Consider the following 16,246-nt stretch of genomic DNA (forward strand, 5'->3'; position numbering starts at 1 on the left):
CTCTTTTTTTCCCTCTAGACATCTCATTTCATGTATATTGTCTTTAAAAAAATTAATTGCTTCATTTTCTCCATGAATTTCTAAAGCTTATAGCAGATCTCTTATTTCTGAAGTTTTGTAGATGATATGAAATAAATCTCTTGTTCAGAGTTAACTTAAAAATCTGTGGTACCATAATATTAATATTTCCTTATGGTTCATTATTTTACAGTCTTTCTTTCTGAGTTAGAACTATGGGATCAAGATCTATGTATTTCTTGAAGGAATGGTGGGACCCTCTTTGATACTGATCTGTGATATCTGAGTTCTAAGTAATTAATGTGGGGTCCTTTAAGTATCTTTTAAGAAGCTCCAGTCAGCACACAGTGCCTGGGGCAGAGTAGCACAGAAGTGGGTGGCTAGTGTTGGGTTGGAGAAGTCTTCCTCAGTGCAGTTTTCTATGGTAATTTACTGGAAACAGTCTGCACTGGGGCAGTCTGATCCAGGGCACAGCTTGCTCTTTGCCTTCTCAAATCTAGTTCTGCAGTCTTTGAATTACAGCTTGGGGTCAGAATGACACAACTACTTCAAGCTCCAGGCATCCTTGGCCTAGAACTTGTTTCAGGTTTCCCAGAACTTGTTTCAGGTTTCCCTGCTTCTGATATACTACTGCAGGTTGCAGGCTCCCATTGGCTAGCCCCTAGTCTATGTACTGGAAGGCTTCCCTGCACTGTTTCTTTCTGTGCTTTTCTTGCTGGATTTTGTTGGTATCTATATTCCCATTGCTGCTATCTCTTTGTGATGATCTGGGCTGACAAAGGGGGGTTATTATAGTTTCTCCTTGAGTTTCTTAACCATTTCTTGCTCTTTTTTTTTTTTTTTTTGCTGTAGTTGTGATTGAAATGAATTCTCTTAATTCTTCCCATTCCAAAATCTTGAGGTGAATTTAAAAATAAAAAATAAAAACCCTTTTAAAAAGAAACAATATTCCCAGAGGGATTGGAATCTCTTATTAATGAAATTCTAATTGCAGGATCACAAAGAAAACTAAAAAAGAATCTAGAGAATCTAGTTATCTAAAAACAAAAGCAAATTGTAAAGGAAGATGTACAATGGAATCAGCTTTTCTAAAGGACATATTAAAAATGTGAAAGAAATATAGCATAAGTAAACATGAATACAGAAGGGTATATCATAGGATAATATAATATTAATGCCAGAAAGGTTAAATTCAGAAGAGTTAAGGGATGATATAAATAAAAATGAATATGTTAAGAATGAATATAAATAATGAATATAATGAGAATATAAGTAATAAATGAATATATAGAATATAAGTGAAAAAAATTTTAGTAAGATAATACCTAAGTGGTTTAAATAAATGGAAAATTTTAGGTAAAAATAACATGTGTCATCATAGAAAAAAAATTTACGTACACAACACTGAAATTATTGTTTTATCTTGAAAGAATTACAGAAACAGAAGAATTGGTTCCAAACTAGATAAAATAAAGGTATTACTTTCCAAATTGAGGAGGAAAGTTCAATCTGTACCTCATAGACCAATAAAACTGATCTCAATCCTGGGTAAAATATTAGAATCTTTTATGAAACAGGTAATTTGTGATGACCACTAGAAGTCAGATTGGGTTCTCTAAAAAAAGGCATATGGAATTAATATAATTTTTTTTTGAATAGGATAATTAGACTAGTAGATTAAGAAATGTCATAAATACTAAATTTTTATTGCAACAAGGAATTTAAAAAAGAATATCAAACTATTTTCATGGGCAAGATAGGAAAAACATGGGCTAATTGAAACCACATTTAGATGTGTTTCTATAGCATGGAAAAACAAAAACCCTCAAAAAATCAATCAGGAATTTTTTTTTTAAGAAATAGTTCAAGGCTCTGTCCTCTGTAGTGTCCTATTCAACTTATTTATCAATTATTTTCTCTACTCTTTTCTGATGTCTCATTTAGGTTATAGAAATGCAGTGGCATACACTGATAAATGTTACCAAGCAGGAAAGATTATAAGGATGGGACTAGTAGTAGGCTATATTTCTGTTGTCCAAAGATCAGAAGTTTAGCCATTATATGATAAATTTTTGGACCAGAATTTTGTAGTAGCTAACACCTCATAGCCACATTGGCTTTTAGTTTCCATCTATTTTATGTATGTCTTATATATAAATGTTGTTTAAATCTTGTATCTCCGTTAGAATGTGAGCTTCTTCAATGCAAAGATTGTATTTTTTTATCTTTCTTTTTAGTTAGTTAGTATAAGGGCTAATGAATAGAAGTGATTAATTAAAGCTTCTTGAATAAGTAAATTAAAATGGCTTATTACAATTAATGAGCTATAGAAATCCTTGAAGTAAGTACCAATGGCCTGGATGAAGATATAGACAACTTACTTACCAAACCTATGATTGGCACAAAGTTGGAAGGGTTATTTAATATGACAGATTATAAAATCAGAATTCAAAAAGTTTTTTTTTTTTTTTAACAATCAGAAATCTAGAGCTGGAAATAAGCATTTATTAAGTGCCTACCATGTACTAAACAGTCTACAAGGCTTTTACAACTATTATATGATTTAATCTTCTCAATAGCCTTTGGAGAGTAGGTGTTATTTATTATCCTCATTTGTTATCCCTATTTTACAGATGAAGAAACTGAGCTAGACAAATGTTAAGTGACTTACTCAGAATCACATTGATAGTTAAGGGTTTGAAGTTGATTTGAACACACATCTTCCTGACTCTGGGTCCAGTGCTCTATCCACTGGACCTTCTAGGTGCCCCATGGAGGACTTAATTAATAGGATGAGTTTGAAATTAATAAATGTAAAATCCTGCATTTATATTCTTAAAATCAACTACATTGATTCAGCATGAAAGAGAGCTGACTTGGAAGTTCATGTGAAAAAGAACTGAGTGTTTTAATTAACTAAAAGCTCAATATAAATACCATTGTATTACAAAGCTGCCAAAAGGAGGGAGGAAGCTAATGTAATCTCTTACTGTCTGAATAGAATTATGGTGTTAAAGGCAAGGAAAGTAATAACCTTCTCTTTGACCTTAAACACATACAATCTAATAAATGCTGATCAAAACATTTATATCCAAAGGTCCATAGGAGATGTTCCCTAACATTCCTTCTAGCTCCAAAAATCTTCTGATGGTGATGATAGAAATAGAGTATTTTGATCATTTCTGCAAAACAGACATTTTTAAAGCAATATTAATAAACTAGACTGTGATCAGTGAAAGATTACAGGATAATGGCAGCTCTAAAAACCATGTCCTAATAGAAATGGACAAAGGATCAAAGAGTTCTAAGATTTTAAAGTATATGGAAAACAAATTAAAATAGGGTAGTGATCATCAGTGATTTAAAGAACTTAACAAAGTGCCTGACACATAAAAGATAATAATTATTTATTTATGGATTAATTGATTGAAGGGATTGTATTTACTTTGTGAGTGTATAAGCATGCACACATAGATATGCATTTGTGTGTATCTGTACATACACATACACAAACATATATCATAGTATAAAGGTATAAAATTTTCAACCATTGTTTACATGCATGTGTAAGCAACTAAACAAAGTTCCCTAACTAATTTGATGAGACTACTGGATTATTGTTGATTGAATGGCATTGAATTGGATGTCTTAGTCTGCTAGGTTAGAGCCAAGTCTTTGTGTAGGATTTATAATATGATAAAAGACAATAGATCTGATGGACTTCTTTGGTCTTTATCTCTTTGGGGAGGAGCTATTGAAAGCAATAGGCCTAAGAGAGAGTCCAGGGGGCCTATAATACTTGTCTTGGGGCAAAAATATTTTGGAACTGCATATGCTCTCTCCCACACAGTCTGGATTTTATGTACGTGATTCCATCCTTAAAAAGGAAGCAGTGTTCCCTCTTAAGATAGCAGCTGGCAGCTACAAAGAACAAAAATATATTAATTGTAGCTATTTAGATGAAAGTCAAAATTTCCTAAAATTCAGGAATTTAGATTACAGGTGAGAGAAGGGATAGTTCTTAGTGCTAGTTTCAGGATTGTCTTTCTAGCATTCCCAATTTCAAGAATTGGGAGATCCATTCATCTAGAGTGAAAAGACCATACCACAATAGCCATCTGGAGAGAAAAATTATGCATCTGTTCCACATAGCTGTAAGAGCAATAATTAATAAAACTGTGATACATGAAAACAAAAGAAATGGATTTAACTCACTCCTCTCATGAGTTATTTGCACAGTGCACCTCTCATGGCAAAGGAGGTTGTCTTTCTAGAAATTTCCCAACATATTTTCTTTTCAAGTCCTTAGGGCAATGCCATAAAATTGAATTCTTCAATGAGTCTTTGGGGGGAAAGTGAAATTCCCCAGAATATGTATATGATGAAGGGGTTGAGTGATATAGCTACTTGAAAGTTCCAAGTTTTGCTTCCAAAGAATCCAGAATCTCAAGGTATTACTACATGGCTGTATGCTTATATAGTTCTCTGGAGTGATAAAAAGGATTCACTTAAATATTTGGGGGTTGTGTCCTTTAGAAAATGTAAATTTGTTAATCTTCCTAAGAAAGTTGAATCTGAAGTGTTGTTTGAGTCTAGAAAAATTAGTCTAGAGAGATAATTGGATCAAGAAGAGAATATAAGGCTCAGCAGAGAAAATGGGAAATTATATGAATTGTTGATAAACATTTGTGGGCTATTTGTGTGGAATTTGTATTTTTGCAAATTGTAAACATTTGAAAATTTGCAACAAAAAAGATGGGAAAAGGCTGTCATTACACTTAATAATGCTGATATTTTTAAATATTCAAAGATATTTTTTCCATATATGTGGAATCAGGTTGTCACTTACCACTTATGCATGAAAATTATTCTGAGATTTCTCAATGGTTCTTTAATGTTGTGAGGAAATGTGTGGGGAGGAGCTGGGGTAAAATAAATCCAAAGATTTGTGATTTCATAGGATCACCCTTAAGATTGAGTGGTGGCAATTCATATAAAATCCAAACTTAACAGTAATGGAGAATAGCTTTTATAACAGTAATCAAAAAATTAAAGAAAAATATGAGAGGATCATCACAATGCAGGCATTTGTAACTACAAAAAAGAGGCCCAACTTGATGGAATCATTCAAATATATTGCATGTCAATGGAGTAAATCTAACATCTGTTGATATCATTTAGAAAGTACACACTAGATATCGAATCAAGGACAAGCTGTTTTCAATGTTATGCTAATGAAGTAATTCAGTGAAGAGAAATCTTCACAAATCTATTTACAATCTATATTGGTGCATCCTATCACCTTGACTAGAAAAATATAATTATGACTAGATCATGTCTGTCTTTGTATTCCTCGTGTCTAGCAGAGTCCTGAGTGCTTAATAAATGTTTATTTAACTGAATTATTAAGTTAATAGTGAACTCCTTATATATATGAGCTCTTCATAATCACTTATTATATATAAATAAGAGCCCAGATTAAAAAAAAAAGTCATAGCAGCATTTGAACTTCTCATTTTAGAAAGGAAACTTGATAAGACAGATAAATAGCAATTCAATAAATACTGCATAGATGGTGCAATATGTATGCCTCATACATAGAACAAACTTAATAAATGCTTCGTGAATTTTATTATGTACCCAGCTTAAAGATAGAGAGGAGATATAGAATGCACATACGCATCTCAGACATCAAACACTAGCAAAATAACAAGATGGATAGAAAATTAATCAGAAGAAATGAAACTTCCTTTATTCTTTTTATCCATATTTATAAAAAACTGATCAATGAAGGGATGTCCTAATGATCAGGGCAAAAATATTGAATTTTGCAGTTTTACTCATGATTTTTTAGCATCTGGATTTTTCTCAGTAGTCGAAGGAAAAAATCAATTTTCAACAAATATGACAAATGTAAAATGACATAGATGTGAGATATCAATTATATTATCAAACTGTCTTTCACAAGATTCTGATTGGGTCATGAAAGACAATGGAATATCCATCTAATTAATAGATCATTATATTCCATGAAATAGAGACAATGATGAAACCAAAGTCTTTATGAGATAAATGTGTGATCTGGTATATTTGCATAAAGACAAAAAGTGAATGAAAGATCTCAGGTTCTCATGTTTAGAGGATTTGAATTCAGTCTTTAGACCCAATGCTCTACTCAGTGGTTTAACTACCTTCCTCTTTTCCTCTAGAAACCAGATGTTGTGAAGTGACATACTTAACAACCTGAGAAGGCGAATCCAGCAGAGTTATAGACTCACCTACTCACTTATCCTGCTAGATTTATAAGTGAATATGATGAACCTTCTAAATAAAAAACTAACCAGTTCATTCATTTTGTGAATCAGTTGTCTCTACAACACAACTGAAAAGAATATAGCTAGGCAATTGTTCATCTAAGGTATTATTTTCAAATTTTGCCTATAATATGTAAATGCTTTTGCTTTGTTCAGTGGTAAAAGAAACAAGATGATTGTAATGAGAGAAATTGTTCCTCTTTTTTTTTTTTCATGAGTATAAAGGATCAATGAGATTTGCTTGCAAATGATATGGAGAGTACCATGTATCTCCTGATCACAATGTCTCAATTTTCCAGTGTCACTCGATTTGACATTGACATATGGGATGATCTTTTTTAAACATCAAAGTGATCCAACTAATCTGACAGAAGCAGACAAATAGAATTTTTCTCTCAAAGGTGTAATGTACTAACTGAAATTATTGTTTTATAATTTTGGTGAGAAATTCACATCTATAATTATGGAACACTATAGTAAAGAATGTCTTATGCAAAAATATTATTATAAAGTTTTGGTAATCTGAGTAACTTTTTGTGGGAATCCAATATAATTCAATACACTTCAATGTCTCCCTATCATTCTCTCAAAATCAAATATAAAATTTTCTGTTTTCAAATTCCTTCATAATTTGGCCCCTCCCTGATTTTCCTGTCTTCTTGCATTTGTCCTCCCTTCCCTTCACCTACTCATTGATCCGGTGATAGTGGATTTATTGCTATTATTCATGATGGCTGTTTCCCACCCCATGCCTGGAACTCTCAGTTTTGCCTCCTGGCTTTATTTACTTTGTTAGGTGCTGGATTTATTGAGATAAAATAAAGAATAGTCACAATGCTTATGGAGCTGTTATTCAACTGACTTAAAATGATGGGATGCCTACTAAAAAGATCTTTTATGTCTCAGATACACTGAATTTTTATGGTCATAACTTTAACTTTTAGGAAATGAATCACTTCAGGACTTCATTATTATAGACTCTCTTCTTATTAGATGATAAGCTAAGTGAATATATATTCAGTGTATATAGTGGCCTCTGGAACAGATCATGAGAAAAGGTATGTTATGTATCTTTGACTAACCATAGAATAATGTCACCATTGTTCAAAGCCTTTTGATAATTCTGTGCCTTAAGATGGCCAAAAAAAATTTTGATACAACTCACTAAAGGCACACATAAAACAAGGAAATGAAAATATAAACATATAGGAAAAATGACCCTGTTAATCAAACTTCCTAGATGACATTATGTCACAAAGAAGTCTTCTTTTTATGGTTATTTTGCTGTTCTTGACAACAGTGAACTCAGGTATATAGTATCAGGACAACTTAGAAATAACAGTCCAGGATCTTGGTTTTTTAGGTAGATCATGTGAGGAAGACTGACATAACTAATACATTCCTCCACCATGGATGACTTGACCTGTCCTCCTGACTGTGGTAAAACATAAAGGACAGGAATTTTTCCAGGATTTTTCTTTTAATGAACTATGATAATAATAGATAATCTGATGTATAGGGGCATGGTAGTCATAAAGTTTTTTTTTTTTTAATCTTAAAAGATAATCTTCAAAATTATAATACTGTCCAATCCTCCTAACTGGATACCTTTTATATCATCTATGATCCATTATCTTAGAATTTAATTTACATAGATTTTCTTAATTCCAAAAGTATGAAAAATAAACTATGACATATATTTTAATTTTTTTTTTGTTTTTATACCAGAAGTAAAGGAAGCAGGCTTTTTCTTCAATATAAACTAGTGGAAGAATAGAGAGATAAAGCAACATTGCCTTTAGTTCAAATCTTTAACAATAAAGAAAGAAGGCAAAAAGACTATCAAAGACCAGTTAAAATTTTATATAAGAGAGTGATACTTCAATTGTCTGAGGCATATCTATTTCTTTAAAAAGAGAAGTTGCTGAATTAGTTTGACTTCATAGTTCACTTATCTGGGGCATAGGTATGTCAGCATTTTAAGAGGAACAGTTACTAGTTAAGTCTGACTCCAAATGCTAAAATAATAGTTGCTTATTTTTTTAATGGAATGAATTATAGAATATTAGAGTAAATACAGAACACAGTATGTTTCATTGAGTTATATATAAAGAATTGAAGTCCTAGAAAATATTTAGGGTAATTACTAGGAAAATAGAAATACTAAAAGTATTCTGCAATTATGAGACAAAGGTAACTTTTATTATCATAGATAACTAAGAATTTAGTTTCTAATCATAAGCTAAGGAGGAGAATAGCATGGAAGCAAAGCATAGAACTTATCCAGTGAATTAGCTAGTTTGGCCAAGACAATGTGCCCAGTGAGGTGTTAATCAAGCACACTATGGATTAACTCAATTTAGCAGTGAAAAGATCTGTTCAACAAGGAAGCTACACTCATCAAATAACTTTTATGCATAGAATCTAAGAGGGAAAAAGGACACTGAAGAGTATAGTTTAGAGCTGTGAGTTTTGTGTCAAGCACAAAAGTTTTCCTTATTCATATATTTCCTTGATAGATTTATCTAAATATTGTTGAATATACTCATGGGAAAGCATAACCCATGTGTCTGTGTTAATTGCTATATATTTATCATTTCTTCATTTGATTTAATTCATGAGTACCTATAATATATTTTTAGTTTGGTGTAAATGAAGTATGCTATTGGGAGTTTCAAAGATTAAGTAGTGATTTGGGGAAGTGCATTCCAAGTCGCCCTTAGGAATATGAGTCTAAATGTGTAATTGTATTAGTGGTACTTTGGGAATCAGAAAATAGATTAGAGTGAACAAGTTAGCCTAGGAAATGAGAAGGGGTATATATAGATATAGATAGATATCTACATATATATCTACATATATATATGTATATATGTTTATGTATGTATATACAGTAAGTACACATACAAAAATACACATATATATTGTATATTAATAAAATAAGCATAAAGTGATTTTGGAAGGGCCAGGAATGAAGAACTAGCTACTAAAAATGTCAGGAAAGACCTCATGTAGATGCTAGCATCTGAAATAAGCTTAAGGTGAGAAGAAGGATGATACTACAGATGGGCAAAGACATAGAGATGAGAGGTAGAAAATCATATGTAAGCTATGGCCATGAAACCAATTGGGCTAAAACATAAGAGTGTGTGAAAAGAACCATAATATAATAATTCTGGAAAGGTAGATAGTAGTCCATTTGTGAAAGACTTCAAAATGCCAAACAGTGGATTTTATATTGGATTTTAGAGGCAAGTAAAGAACTACAAGAGTTTATAGAATATAGCAGAAAAGTGACATAATCAGACATTTACTTTGGGAATATTACTCCTCTAAAATAACCTATCACTTGGAATAATATTTAACTGAAGAGTAAAAGGAAGCAGAGAAATGGTGTATCCATGGGAAAAAAATCTTGCCCATCCATGACAGAAGTGTTTGAGTCACAGTCAAAATCATGGTCAAAACCTCCTAGGAAAAGGTGGTATATGATAACACTGGACCTTATAATGTGCTGCTACTGGTGACTAGTTTAAAGAAAAGAATAAAGTGGCTCAGCCAACTGGTGCTAAAAATGTCCAAATACATAAAATTACTATTAATCTTGGTCACCTTCACCAGAAAGCAACATGACATAGTGGATAAGAGTATTGGAATCCTTGGAGTCATGAACACCTGGGTTAAAATCTCACTTCAAAGACTTACTCATGTAACTACACAAAAATCTCTTAATATCTTTGAACCTCAGCTAATTCATGATGATAATAGCAGTTACCTCATGGAAGATTCATGCTTTCTAATTTAAGGGAAATGTTATGCAAACACCAAAACTTTAACGTGGATTATATCACCCCATCATTGAAGGAACCAGCTTCTTCTCTCACTGTCTCTTTATGGATACCAAATGATGTATAATTTAATTCTGTTTCATCAGGATAAAAATTTAGGGGTGAGGTGATCATAATGTGATTTTTTTCTAGGCTCCTAACTACTTTAGGCTGAAACTATGGTTTCTAAGTACTTCTAAGTACTTCTGACTTCCTATGAGCACCTACAACTAATCATAGACTACTGTTATTTCAGAAGGCCACTTAAGACCTAATTGAACAACTTAGCATTGGTAGGAGATGCTTTCACCAGAGACAAAGTGGTAGGTTTCTTAAACCTAAAGTTCCTACACTTTACTGGACAAATGCCATTTTGGATTTTTGAATGAATGTACTCCATACAAAATTTCAATAGCTAGCTTTCCAAAGAATCTTCTGTGTATATAGAGAATTGTTTCTACATTTCTTCTGAATTTTAAAATAAGTTTTAAAGGTTACTGGACATAGAGAGAACTAGGCATTTAAAGATTTCAAGAAGAAAAACAAGATGATCCTTGAAGTTGTTAAATTTTATGGAGTTATTCTAGAAATTTGGGGGAGGGGAGTGGTCAGTGCTTTTTTCTTTGAGGTATTCGAATCAAAAAAAAAAAATTTCATTTGAACAGTGTGCTCAGAAAAAGGCTGTTATTTACATGTAAAGGGCAAGTGGTCAAGCAGAATAATTTGAAAATCAGGTTGAAAAATCTGCCTTCCCTTCCAAGTTTCAGACTAGTGTGAATTTGTACTTCTAAGATACTGGGAAAAGCCCTGGCAAATGGAGACTGCTAGGAAAGCACTGATATTATCTGCTACCACTACAAACAAAGAGGTTACTGTATGGCAGTTAATTTAGCTCTGTATTTCAGGCCAGTACCAAATCCCGTGCTACCACCCCTTGTTAGTTACCATCTAAACTGTTTCATGGTTTAAATTTGCTTCAGGGCAAACTTGTCAATCACGAAAAAGAGGGAGAGAAGCTACATGTTCATGTTATGGAACATGTTCAGAGGGATAGCTGGTGTCAGAGCTTGAATTGGGAGTGAAAAAAGGGAGGAGTGAGTTCCATAAAGGGGAAGCTAAAAGACAAAGGAAAGGTGAAAGAGAGAGAGAGAGAGAGAGACAGAGAGACAGAGAGAAACAGAGAGACAGAGAGAGAGAGAAACAGAGACAAAAACAGAGACAGAAACATAGAAACAGAGACAGAGAGAGACAGACAGAGAGAGAAGGACTGAGGGAGGGAGAGAATGAATGTTATGAATGTTGAAGCTAAATACAACAATTCACATAAACAGAAATCAAAGTTGCTGCAATCTCTTACATCTTATGATTCCTAGAGAGATGTAGTAAACTAGACAGTCCACATCAAACTCTACCAGTATCTATTGTCACCACTGAGCAAAAAGCTCCATTAAGCAATGGTGGATTGAACTATCTCTAGAAAGAAGGATCACAGAAAACAGGTAAAAGAATGAACATTTAATCAGTCCAGATATCTTGATTTGAGTATAAACCATAGGCAATTACAAGAATTAATATTTTTAGTGTCCTCTGGAGTTTGCAAAGAGCTTTCATATATTATTTATTTAATCCTCATTAATAATCCTGTAAGGTAGGTGCTATTATTGTCTCTATTTTATTGATGAGGAAACTGAGGATAAGACATATCAAGTGCCCTACACAAAGTCACACAATCTCTGAAACAGGATTTCAACTCTGTCTTTTCTGATTACAAATCCAGTGTTCTATCCACTAAACTACCTAGCTGCTCAAAGGAGACAAGTGAATTAACCTCTCCAGGGAATGTTTTCACACCTATCAAATGAGAGAGTGGTTCTAGATAACTTCTATGGTCCCTTCCAGCTCTAACTTATAGGAATATGAATCTTTGAGGGAAAAAATATTGAAAGTGAAGTATCAGAGGACAGGAGCATTCAGAAGTAGGACAAAAAAGAATAAATTGGCTTGCTTTCACTCATAATTAGTTGATAATCTCTTGAAAGTGAACTATGGGCTAGCATGAAGCAAAACTCTGAAACAAAAGCAAAATTGTGATAATCCAATCAGTATCCTTTCTCTCTATTCTTAGTTTCCTACACCCATGTCTCCACAAGCCTGATCTTGCCTCCCATTCCTGTTAATCCCTGCTCAGATGTTAGCTGATAACTAAGGCATTAGTGCTAAGGATTTAAAGTATGATTCCTTCCATGATTTATATTTCAACAGGCAATTCTAGGAGACCAACAAAACTTCAAAATTTATCACAGTGATCAAGCATATTGTTGAAAAATGATAGGCAACAAAGATAATATCCACACCTGGACAACTCAAATCATATACCATCACCTCTACATATTCTAAGCCTGACCTTGCTGATGATGGAGAGACAAGTGGATAAATAAAAGAGTCAAACAAATCAGAGTACTGGGCAACTATATGTAGCAACGTTGGCTAAGCTCAACTAAGCAATGGACATTGCCAGAGTCCTCTAAACAAATAAAATTACTTTCAGTGGGCTAATCTATTCTTGTCCATACCAATAAGCATAAACACCATATAACCATCAAAACCAAAAAAATGTTTTTTTTCTTTCACCTTTTTTTGAACGCAGAAAGATTTCTTTTATATTCTTGCAAGAATGAGTGCCTGGGTTAATAGACGCTTCTTTCACTTTCAAACTTAAAATGTACTTGGCCAAGTAAGAAAGAGTAAAGAAGTCAGGAAGGATAAAAGATAACTCACTGTAAGGAATATATATTTTTTCAGAAATTAAGGAAAAATGTCCCCTCAGTACAGAAACAAATTCCATTTTAAAGTTGAGCCAAAGATACAAGTTCAGCAGCCTTCTACCCCCTTTCCCCTACCTAAATTAGTATTTAGGTTGTTCATTAAACCAGCTTCACCTAATCGCTTCTATTTTCTCATTCCTCATTTTATCAATATCTTAAAGAAAAACAATATATCTTTACATGTCTGGGACAAAATGACTGTTTCCTCCCTTTAAAGATAAGTAATGGTATTCTAGATATGCTTCATGGTGACTTGGAAACCAAGGGTAAATTCCACATGTAGCTTGTTGTTTCAGTTCATAGGCACAAGAGAAAATATATTGGAAATTAAGAAATCCTTATTTTTTTCAAAGCTTTGAAGCTATGGCTGCAAAAGGAATCAAATAAAAAAAAGTCTTCAGAAGTTGGAATGTTTGTGAGCATTAAAAATATGTTGTGTAGTTAAGTATGTATTTTAAGGTATGACATTATCCTCACATATGGCCTGATTTTCTTCTCCAGCTCTACCACTATGGTTTTTGTGTTTTGTTTTGTTTTTTATTGCAGTAATCAAGTTTATAGTGCTCATCACCATTGCATTGAAACACTTTACTAGAAGGAATTTGGTGAATAAAATCAATAGGCTAATAGGGCCAATAAGTCTCTCACCCAAAGGTCTGATGGCTGGTTGCAGGGTTTCTTTGATGCCAAAAAGGAACTACACTCAAATGGAGGAGTTCGATACCAGCTTAGGCATGAGGTCTAAGATTGCCATCACCTTCAGGAAACTATATTAAGTAAGTGAGTCATCCACCACACTTAATATCCCATTTGTGGGTGGTATAAACCCTCTTTGCCTCACCTTTTTGCCTTTCTTTGACTTCTAAAGTTTTCACCAGAGAATGGGAAAAGGGTTTTAGCAGAAGAATACAAGTTAAGTCATCTGCAGTTCCTGGTTCTATTAAAAGGTTTGTTGGGGATGGAAGTGGGTTAAAGCAGTTTTCAGATGAGCTGTGAAGTCAAATAACCCATAATATCCCTTTCCCCCTTCACCATAAATAGATTGCTCAGTTTTTCAACTGAACAAAAGTTTAATAAATAAATGTTTAAATCTAATGAAAGGCAAAATAAGACACAGATTTTCTCTCCAAAATTAATATTTCTTTTTTGAATTGTGATGATTTTTAGAGGATTAGATTATATAGTTTACTTTTTAAATTCTTTTATATGTCTTTGCCATTTGAGGTCAACAAGTTCTATGTGAGCAAGATAAGCTTTAAAGGCATCTGTTTCTTTTTTACTTCAATTTCAAAGTTGTTGGTTTTTTTTTTGATAAGTATAATAGTTATACACATTTAAAAAACTATTTAAGCAGATACTAATACTAAGTCATAAATCTAGAATTGAATGAAATATTTAAGGCCAATAATTCAGTGTTTTAATGTACAGTTGAGTAAACTAAGGCCCAAAGAGGATGAATGACTTGCCCATGGTCATATAGATGACTAATGGTGGAGCTGAGCTTTGAAACTAAATCCTCTGATTCTAGATCCATTGAATTTTTCATTATACCAATGAGACTTTTAAAAATGTCAACACTTACTTATTCAAATGAGTTTTGTTTTTTTTCAGAATAGTTTACTAGGAAGGTTCTATAATTGTTTCAATGATTTCATCATTTCTTAAAGCATTTTGGAAACTTTTTGCTTGAGAATGTACATTTTATAAAAAATGAAATTATACATTTCAGTATAATTATCTCTCTGTCTCTCTGTCTTTGTCTCTGTCTCTCTCTCTCTTCTCTCTCTCTCTCTCTCTCTCTCTCTCTCTCTCTCTCTCTCTCTCTCTGTCTCTCTCTGTGTCTCTCTCTCCCCCCATCCCAGTGTGTTTCTCTATATATGTGTCTGTCTCTGTCTTTCTATTTGTCTGTCTGTCTGTGTCTCTCCCTTTCTATCTCTCTCCTCTTATACACACACACACACACACACACACACACAAATTAAATTGATCACATTCTAAATTTGGCTTTAAAAGATTTTTGGCTATTAACAGAAATCAAACCTATTATTATTAATAATTATTTGACACCATTGAGACTATCCAAAAAATGTGACCCTGATTTTGAATGTAACTACAAACCAGACAGTCTCAGTAAGATTTTGAGCAATAGTAGTATTATAATTCACCTCCTGTATCACTGCAAGGCAGAGGGACTTGCATGACTCAATGAAACTATGAGCTAAACCATTCAGGATGACAGATCATTATAGAGGTTCTGATAAAAGGTGATCTACTAGAAAAGGAAAAGGAAAATCATTCCAATATCTTTGCCAAGAAAACTCTTTGGACAGAATTGACAAATTTGGAGGGATTATAGAAGACAGAAGGGCTCAGTCTATGAAGTCACAAATAATCAAACAGGACTGAAGAACTGAACAACAGCATTCTAAGAGAAACTTCTTAAGTGCTTAAATATATCTTATATTCTGAAGATCAAAGATCACGCCCTACAACCTTCTTTGTACCATTCACATTACTTTTAATTAATGTTTTCATCATCTACCAAGTAAAAGCAAAATAATCTAATACTATAAAAATTGCCACAAAATTCAAATTAGTTGAATTCAAGTAAATATTTAATATGTCGTATATTTTTTCAAACAAAATGAAAATGTCTTTTCCCCCACGTTTCATGGAAATGGTTTCAATCAATCAAATAACAAGCAGTTATTGAACTTTTATCAAACATCAGTCATTATATTAAGTAGTGGGTGTACAAAGAAAAAATATCCCCGTCTTCAAAAACCTTACATTCTAATAAAAGAAGCATGTAAAAACGTAAAATGAGCACAAGATAGTATTTGGCAGACTTCCCCTAGGAACTAAAAGAAGGTAGCTTTGGTCTGAGTCTCAAAAGAAAATCATGGAACCCAAAAGTAGAACAAAAAAAGAAAGTATCGACATCTCTGGACAATTCTGAGACAAGAGAGACCTGATGCTTTCCCTCTTCCATTTATCTAATGAGGAGAAGAATCATTACTGATATATTATAGAAAAGGTATTTAAGAAAATCTTGCTCCAGTTCTAAGGATCTTTTGATCTTCATGGTCTCTCATTCTTTCTACATTTTAATTTTTTAACTCTTTATTTAAAAAAAAAAAGGTGCTAGAAGACTCTGCTTCTGCATCCTTCTATTTTGGAATTGTTATAAACAGTCAGCAAAGTGCTTTGGGCTGCTTTGGAAGTCCCTTTGGACTTGGTTTTATCCATCTACTGAGCTTAA

This window comes from Antechinus flavipes, chromosome 1 (assembly GCF_016432865.1).
Source record: "Antechinus flavipes isolate AdamAnt ecotype Samford, QLD, Australia chromosome 1, AdamAnt_v2, whole genome shotgun sequence".
In the NCBI taxonomy this organism is placed as follows: Eukaryota; Metazoa; Chordata; class Mammalia; order Dasyuromorphia; family Dasyuridae; genus Antechinus; species Antechinus flavipes.